This window comes from Papio anubis, chromosome 1 (genome assembly GCF_008728515.1).
Source record: "Papio anubis isolate 15944 chromosome 1, Panubis1.0, whole genome shotgun sequence".
Classification (NCBI taxonomy): domain Eukaryota; kingdom Metazoa; phylum Chordata; class Mammalia; order Primates; family Cercopithecidae; genus Papio; species Papio anubis.
Genome location: NC_044976.1, coordinates 115,897,321 through 115,906,406, shown reverse-complemented (window position 1 = coordinate 115,906,406; position 9,086 = coordinate 115,897,321). Strand labels below are relative to the sequence as shown.

The 9,086-nt window shown below is 44.0% G+C and overlaps 1 long non-coding RNA gene across 1 annotated transcript; it reads left to right on the top strand.

Annotated features, from left to right (window-relative positions):
* The first annotated feature begins 12 nt into the window (after positions 1-12).
* Positions 13-1,292, top strand: LOC116269459. The gene is made up of 3 exons (XR_004176988.1): positions 13-188; positions 974-1,117; positions 1,261-1,292. It is a non-coding gene; the product is annotated as an uncharacterized LOC116269459 (long non-coding RNA).
* Positions 1,293-9,086: the final 7,794 nt, after the last annotated feature.

Sequence of the window (9,086 nt, the reverse complement as noted above, 5' to 3'; positions counted from 1 at the left end):
GGCGGGGGCGGGGCGAGGGCTGCCCTCTGATTGGCTCCTCGGGTGAATGGTTGCCAAGAGACGAGTAAATCCTCAGCGGCTGGAAGGGGCGGGGTACACAGGGAGGCAGCACTGAGCAAGCGCAACAGAGGGGGTGCGTCGACAACCCCTTAACTTCGGAGTTAGTGGGACACCTTTCTTTTTGCTTAGTACGCTTTTCTGCCATTCCTGCCGCATAACTCTCTCTCCCCCAAGGTTTTCCCATGTCCATCCTGTTCTCTTGCAGGCCGGTTTTTCTTCCGCCTCTCTGGGGATTTTTGCGTTGGTTCTCCCTGCCCCCAGGAGTGAGGCGGCTAACGCCCACACCTACCTCGGGTGTGTGTTTGCGAGGTCGGAAAAAACTTAATGGTTTCTGGGCCCTAGGGACCTTTCAGATTCCCCAAGCAAACTGGCTGGAGGTGAAGGCGTGGTCTTCGGGGAGAGAGCGCCGGCGGCTCTCTGGCCCCGGGGACCACCTGTGTGCAGTTAGTGGGACGAAGGGCCTCGGGGAGTCCATCGCCAATGTCGACAGCCGCAGCCGCTTCGGCCCCACTCGGAATGCCACAGCACTTGGTCCAGTGTGTTACATAACATGCAGGCAGGGCTTGGACACCATCCATTCATTCCATAGCGAGTGGTTTACAGCCCAGGTTCTGAATTCAGACTAATCTGACTTGAGATCTCCATTCACCACTTAAACTTTCTGTAAGGCTTTAGGCAAGTAACTTAACTAACCCTCCAAAAATCTGCATCTCCAATCTGTAGGACAAGACTAAGAATGGGACAGCTTTGTAGAGTTATATAAGTATTAAGAAAATACTTGGGAAACAATTAGTGCAGTGACTAGTGCCTGTTAGAAAGTGTGTGGCAAATGCTGTATGTATCAGATAGTAGCCAATGTTGGACAGTGTTATTTATCAATAGACATTATTGTCTTGTATTGATCCTCTACTAGGTGCTGGGGGAAAAGATTCCTTCCCAGATGCAGTATTTACATCTCCTCCGCCCTCCTCTCCCATCCCTGCCTGAAATAAGTGTGGTCCTCCTGTCTGTCAGACTTTGAAGAGTTCTCAAATACGTCTTTCCCAGTGAGGGAGAGGTGAGTGAGTATCCAGGAACTTAATGGGATAGGACATCAATATGAGTGCTTACAGGGAAAGCCAGTGATTCTATTGCTAGACACGAAATCAAGACGTACGATCTAATTTTTTGTTTTCCTTTTTTTTTTTTTTTTTTTTTTAGGTATAACATTCAGTAAAGTGCACAAATCTAAAGTGTCCAGAATGATAATTTTTTACATATGCATACACCCATGTAACTGCCACCCACATCAAGACGTGGAACCTTTCCAGCTCATTCCTGCCCCTTCCCATTCAGTATCCCACAAGGGTTACCACTATTTTAACCTCTGTCACCATAGATTAGTTTTACCAATATTTGAACTTGATATGGATGAAATACATAACACGTACAATTTTATCTCTGGCTTCTGTTACTCAACAGTGTGTCTACGAGATTCATCCATACTGTTGTGTGTAACAATGGTCCATTCTTTTTCACTACTGTGTATTACTTCATTATATAAATATTCAACGATTTGTGTACTCATCCTACTGTTGGTGGACATTTGAGTTGCTTCGTGTTTCTGCCTTTCATGAAGCTGCTGCGAACATTCTTACACATGTCTTTTGGTGGACATAGCATTCATTTATGTTGGGTATATATATACCTAGGATTGGATTCCTGGTTCATAGAGTGTTCACATATTAAACTTTAAATACACTGCCAAATATGACAATTTAGGTTCCAACCAGTGACATGAGATTTCCGGTTGTTTCACATCTTTGCCAGTATTGGTATTTTCAGTCTTTTTAATTTAGAAACTGGGGGAGGATGTGTATTTCACTGTGATTTACAATTGCATTTTTTTTTTTGATGATCAAGGATGTTGAGCAATTTTTCAGATGCTTATTGTTCATTTCAATACCATTTTAATAAAGTGTCTGTTCAAGATTTTTGCCCATTTGTGGGGAGTTGTTTGTCCTAATGTCTATGAGTTCTTTACATATTCTGAATATGAGCCCTTTGCCCAATATGTGTATAACAAATATCTTTTCCCAATCGGTGTTGACTTTTAATTATTTTAATGTTATATTTTGATGAACAGAAGCACTTAATTTTAAAGACATCTGAAATATTAATCTTATCTCTTATGATTAGTGTTTGGTATGTCCTGTTTAAAATAATCCTAAGCCCCTAAAAATAATCTTCTTTGTTTTCTTCTAAGAACTTCATTGTTTTAACTTTCACTATCTGTAAGGCCTCGGGCAAGTAACTCAACCATCCTTCCATGAACTTCCAACCACAATAAAGTTAATGCAAATTATTACATTGGCCTTCGGACCATTTCTACTCTTTCAGGACAAGACTAGAAACCTAACACAGTTAGCCTCAAGGTAGAACACAGGACACAAATTCTTAACCTAACATTTGACCCAGCATGGTTTAGTTCTGCCTTTTCCTGGGTGAAATTTTGTTCAACTTCCTGAACAAAATTATTCTGTGGTAGGTAAGAGGTGAGAGCTAAGAACCAGAAAAGAAACTCATTATATATGAGTTCTCAAATATATATACATGTATATATGTATTTTTTTTCCTTGGGCCTCTTTTTATCCCTGATGCATTAATGGACTTTTCTATAATTTTGTTTCAGGGTTTTGTTTTTTTTTTTTTTTTTTTTTTTTAATACACTGTGTTCTTTCTGCCTCATAAAACTGGCATCCTGGAGCTGGAAGGAGTCTTAGAAAGTGGCCAAGTTCTGCCCATTGGACATGGAACCACATATTGAAACTCTTCTTCCTGGATTATTGGTGCCTCCTTCTTGCCAAATTCCAGCCCCTGCTGAGCACATCCAATCAGAATGGTTTAAAGACCTTTTTTGCATTCTGAGTGATTCACTGGCTTCACTGATTTATACCTAGGGAAACCGAGGGACAAAACAGTCTTTAAAATGCAAGCGTACCTCACTTGTAGTGATGATCCTGAGTTTTCTGTCTCAATAGATTCTTATTTTAAATACTTCAGAAAAGCAAAGAAATTCTATCATAGTCCTACTGTAAGTCAAGAAAGACCTTTTGTATAGTGTCTAGTTATCTCCTGATCAGTTTCTTTGAGCTATTTCTTAAGTCTTGAGTTTTTTGTAATAAAAACATTACAAATGTTTATTCAAATGCGCTCATCTAAATATTTTATCTTTCTTGAAATGATTTTTACGTGAAGTTCTTATCCACATTTAACATACGTGTAGAGAAGTACACTGCTCATAAGAGCACAGCTCGATGAATTTTCGCAAATGGAATGAACCTGTGTTGCTAGCATACAGATCAAGAAACAAAGGAACATCAAAGCACTTGTGGACATATTTTAAAACCATCACAGTGGCACTGTGTACATCCTAGTGAGTTTCTGGTGGGGCAAAGACATGACTTGGCTTTTCAGTTCCCACCTACAACTCTCACCAGTAAATCTCTCTCTCCTCTCTGGCTCCTGCAGTCCGATATTTTTCTCGGGTGTTGCAGAAGGAGAACTGGGTTTGGAATAAAATGGTGTAAGTTTTATTTGGACAGATTCCAGAAGTAGTGGAACCTAGAGCTGGTCATATTTGGTGGGACAGGAAGAGAGGAAGGGGCTGCATCTTCAGGCATGGCTGTAGCAGCAGGCTGAAGCAGAGCATGGCAGCAGAGGCACTGCCACCAGAGCAGCATGAAGGGGTAAGGTAGGGATCCAGAAGGGGAATGGGAGTGATGGTGGCAGTGCCAGGGAAAAGAGGATGCCAAATATAAACAGTGCTGACTTTATCCCTCCAATCTAGATGTCTCTAGACTCCTTTCCTGCCCACCCCACTAGCAGTATGTCCCTGGAGAAAGGATGTAGACTTGAATGAGACAGCGGGCAAACCTTTTTTCAGGCAAGGTGAAACCTTAGACAAATCACTTAACATCTCTGAGTCTGAGCTTCTTAATCCAAAAATGGAAATGATAACAGCAGTTAGCCTACCTGCTTCGTGGTGTCTGGTTGCCAACCTTGTACCCCTTTCTAATTTCACTGTCAGGACACCTTGGGAAGCAAGTTGGATGAGAGCAGAAAAGGGTAGATTCTGAATACCTTGCTGTGGCTACCATCACTTCTAGGGCCCCAGATTTCTTATCTAAGGATTAACATTTTTTCAAATCTCCCTTCTGGGAAAAGGGATTTCATAAAAATGCAAATTGTGAATTGATTATTTCATTACATCTCATGATCAACCACTGGGTCCACTCTGAACCTGCCTTGTATTTAGGCCCAGGATGTCTTTCCCACCATCCTGCCAGAATGCCTGAAGCTCCCAGCCCTGGAGTCCATTCCTGCTGGGGAAGAGATTCTGGTCATTCCCACATAGCTTGCCAGAGGAAGAGTACAGCCGACTGCCAGGGATGGCAATCTCCCCTAACATGTGTCATTCTCAGTGTTCATACGCTGGTCTTCCAGTCCTCGTATCAGTCTTGATTCTTAGTTGTCAGCACTCAAAAATGACTCTGGCTGATTTAAGCAAAATGGAATTTAGTTCCAAGATATTGGTGAGCCCACAGAATTAGCAGAATAGCTGGAGAACTTGGCCAATTGACTCTGCCACCAGAAACAAGGTCGAAAACTCATACTGTGGCACTGGCCCAGGAAAACACCATGAAGGACATAGGCAGCCTTGCCACTCCTGTCTCTGGAAACTGGATGTAATTGTCTCTGCCACCACACTGTCACCTGTAGATAGTGGGAGTCTCTGTGAACCTGTGTCCCTGCTTCTTCCCATCACTGGTTTCTGATTTGAACCCAGAGTGGGTGGGATTCTCTCAAATCAGCAAAGCCCAGATGCTATGGCCAAGCCCTGGCTTGGCTGCAAAGAAGGCTGGTGAACAGATCATCTGATATTTTGAGCTTTAACTCTGGGAAGTAGACTTTGCCTCTTAAAGGTAGAGGATTCTCTAAATAGAGGAAGGAGGTTCAGATGCTGGATGGCCAGAATACGCACATCTCCCTTCCAGCCTTCCGCCACAATCTCTTGTGAGCATTGCCTAAACAAATTGGCATTCTTTATTCCAGCTAGCTGTGGGACACAGATGCAGACAGGATTCCGAAGCCTCTGCATCTGAGGGCCAGAAAAATGGACTCTTGGGAAGCTCCTAGGAGGGACACCATCCAGCTGACCTTGCCCTGCCAATACTTTCTGCTCTTGGCCAGGTGACACTTTTCCTCTTCAGAATTCCTAGAATAGGCACTCAGCGAATATCTGATGGAAAAAAAAAAAAAAAAAAGAGGACTTGGGTAACCACCCCTCCCTCAGGTCCTGGGATCTATCCCTGGCTCTGTGTGCTATGGTTCACTTCACTGCTGTGGGCTTCAGTTTCCCCATCTGTTTAAAAAAAAAAAAAAAAAAAAAATGCAGCTTGACTAGCCTGCAGTGCCTTCAGCTCCAGCAGTGAGCATCAAGGAGCTAAAGGGTGTGGGGCTGTGCCGCCCACGGTGCTTCATGGGGTTGGCTGCACATAATGACAGTGTCCCAGAGCTGGCGCTTGTGTAACAGGCGGATTTACCGAGAGGGGACGACTGTTTGCTCAGCAGCCGAGAAGTCTATAATTAGACTGTCACAACATCAGCAAAAGTACAGGATCAATGTAATCAGAGAAGAAATGGAAAAGAACACGGCATCAGTAAAAGCCTCCAGTGGTTCCCCGTGGTTTCCGGAGCACTAATCACCCAGGCGAGGTTCAATGTCCTGCTTGTGGGTTTCCTCCTGGGTGACGACCAGGTTGGTTTAGGCCTGCTCTGCCTGCCCCTCTCAGCAGCCTGGTGCTCCCCCTCCTCTCTCCCTTCTCCACTCCCTCTGCGCACTGAGTCTTAGCGATGAGGGGCCAAAAGATACAGGACTTGCACCCCAAACTCTGTGGCCCAAGCACCTCTATTCCTCATGATGTGCGTGGTGGGAGGAGAGGGGAGGGAGGAGAACCAGTCGCTTTAAAATGCAGATTCCAGGGCCCCATCTCAGCCCTATTGAATCAGAACCGATGGTGGAAGAGCCCTCGTATCTGCATTCTCAGACGATTCTATGCATGCTAAAGCTTGGACACTGCCAGGCTAAGCCACCCTCCTGCTGGTGATAGACTCTCCCTCTTGCATCTATTCTGTACCTGGTGTAGTTAGAGCACAGTCAGGCTGCAGTGAGATTCAGGGCAATCCAGGTTAAAGGGCCTTCCCAAAGTCAGGGAATGATAATGGGCTGCTTATTTCCTTTCTAATCACATTAAGAATTCAGAGGTGCCAACACGCTCCTCTCACTAATCCTCATGGCCTCTGAGCCAGGGGTAGTGTCTAGTGTCATTAGTTTCTTTCCACCAAAGTAGATCTGGGCTCAGATATGTCCCCAAAGGATTGGATCTGAGGGCTTCTAGTCTCCCCTGAGCCTGATCCTCATGGAAACTATTTTTTAAATCTGTAAACTTTTACTTTATTTCTTAAAAAATTTTTACATAAATGATATATAAAATTACATTACAGAAAAATCAGAAAATTCAGAGAAGCAAAAGGAAGAGATAAATCATGACTAACCCCACAGCAACTGTTCTATTAATGTGTTGGTGTTCATCCATCCACACGTGTGTGTGTGTGCACACTCACACTCAGACTCACACATTCTATTCCTGTCTCAGTCAGGGTCTCTGAGGAAACGAAGGGCAAACACTGGAACCGGGGATTGAGGAGAGCTAGTGGGGGCAAGGTTAAGGGAAACCTTAAGGCATGGGCGGCCCCATAGGATTGGCAACCAGTGGGGAACCATTTCCACTTAGGCCTAATGGGATGAGAGGGCAGAAGTTACCAGAACCTGGGAAGACTCACTGCGGCTCCGAGGAGCTGCCGCCTTTGGTTGAAGATTGTGATCACCCTTAATCTGCTCCCAGCAGGGAGGGAGCCAGAGGAGAAACACCTGAACTCTTCTTGCCCTCTGCCTGTGTGTGCCTCCTACTGGGACAACCCAATCAGGAGTCAGCCTCTGGAGACCCAGCAGAGTTAGAACGTTGTCTAGACAGGGTGTGGATAGCCAAATGGAGACGGTCTCAGTGCACTTCTTAAGTGTGTTTATGAGTTTCCAATACAGTAAACGATAATGGAAATAACTTAGATTTTAAAAACTCTTTGTATTCTCAGTAATTGTTAAGCGTACAAAGGGGTCTCAGCCATCCCATTACCGGGGATATACCCAAAGGATTATAAATCATGCTGCTATAAAGACACATGCACACGTATGTTTATTGCGGCACTATTCACAATAGCAAGGACTTGGAACCAACCCAAATGTCCATCGATGACAGACTGGATTAAGAAAATCTGGCACATATACACCACGGAATACTATGCAGCCACAAAAAAGGATGAGTTCATGTCCTTTATAGGGACATGGATGCAGCTGGAAACCGTCATTCTCAGCAAACTATTGCAAGAACAGAAAACCAAACACCGCATGTTCTCTCTCATAGGTGGGAATTGAACAATGAGATCACTTGGACACGGGAAGGAGAACATCACACACCAGGGCCTGTCGAGGGAGGGGGAAGAGGGGAGGGATAGCATTAGGAGGAATACCTAATGTAAATGACGAGTTAATGGGTGCAGCACACCAACATGGCACATATGTAACAAACCTGCACGTTGTGCACATGTACCCTAGAACTTAAAGTATAATAAAAAATAAATAAATAAATAAATAAATTTTTTTTAAAAAAGAGTAAAAAGGGGTCTGAAGACCAAAATGTTTGAGAACCATTGCACTACTCTTTTCCTGCGGGGGTTCAGAGCAGGAGGATCCTATTAGATTATGGGATCAAACTGATTGTCATTAGTTCCCTTTCCTAAATCATAGATGAATACAAAGCAGATTCTACATTAGAAAACTACAGAGTCTGCAGGAACATGGAGAAGTCATCTGGCCCTTTTTTCCTGGCTTTGGGGAGGGTGACTCCAAGTGGACTGTGGGCTTCCCTTCCCCTGGCTGCCTCGTGGGCTTGCTGGTGGCCAAGATGGCCCTGCCAGTCTTGTCCAAGACCCCTGGGCCAAGTCCACATCAGGTCAGGGTTGGAAATCTTCCAAGGGAATTGAGAGTATCTCCTTTGCCTGTTTAAAGACCACAACTGTGTGTGTGTGTGTGTGTGTGTGTGTGTATAAACACAACAGTAATATTTATCCTCTCATTTGCGATGCAGACTGAAGTTTATGGTTTTGCATTTTTCAGTAGAAGAGTAAAATTTTGATTATTTGTCAAGAATTATAAACATGCTTGTAATACGCTCTAGTTTTTTCAGTCTATGAAATAAGGAGTTAAATAATAGCAATTGATTTTTATTAGTACATATTGGGAATTGTAACAAATGAATTTTAGACACTCTTAGGGAAAGGCTGGATACTAGGTAGGGTATAAAATAATTGGTGTTCCTTACTTAAGAGAGAAGAATAGGAAAATGTATGTCATGGGCACTCTAGGCTGGTGCCGAGCATCCATTTTGCCTTCCCTAACTGGGGAGCCAGGCTACTTGAGTGGAATTGACATCCCCAGCCTCAAGGCTGGGTCCTCACTGGCCTAAGCCCATCGGTGTAATTCCATCCCCTCGCCCTGTGATCGTTCAAGGATGAGCAGGTATCTCATGCCTGCATTCAGTGGTTGGACAAAGAGAAGCAGAGAGCATTCATCTTGTCTGGGCAGGATGCTGGAATGGCTGTGTTGTTTTCCTGCCCTGAGAAAAGCCAGGGAATGATGAATTCTACACACTGGCAAGGGCAGAACAAAAAACTCAAGGACAACCAAGCCAGGAGACCATACTGCCCCCAGACTCTCATCTTCCAGAAGCCCACGGCTCAGCTCCTTATAAGTGTTTAAGCCAATTTAATTATATTTTCTGATGCTTAGCAACCAAGAGTGTCTGATATAATTAAATATATTTTCCAATTCAAATACAATCAGGGAAAAAGTGGGACTGTGATGTTGA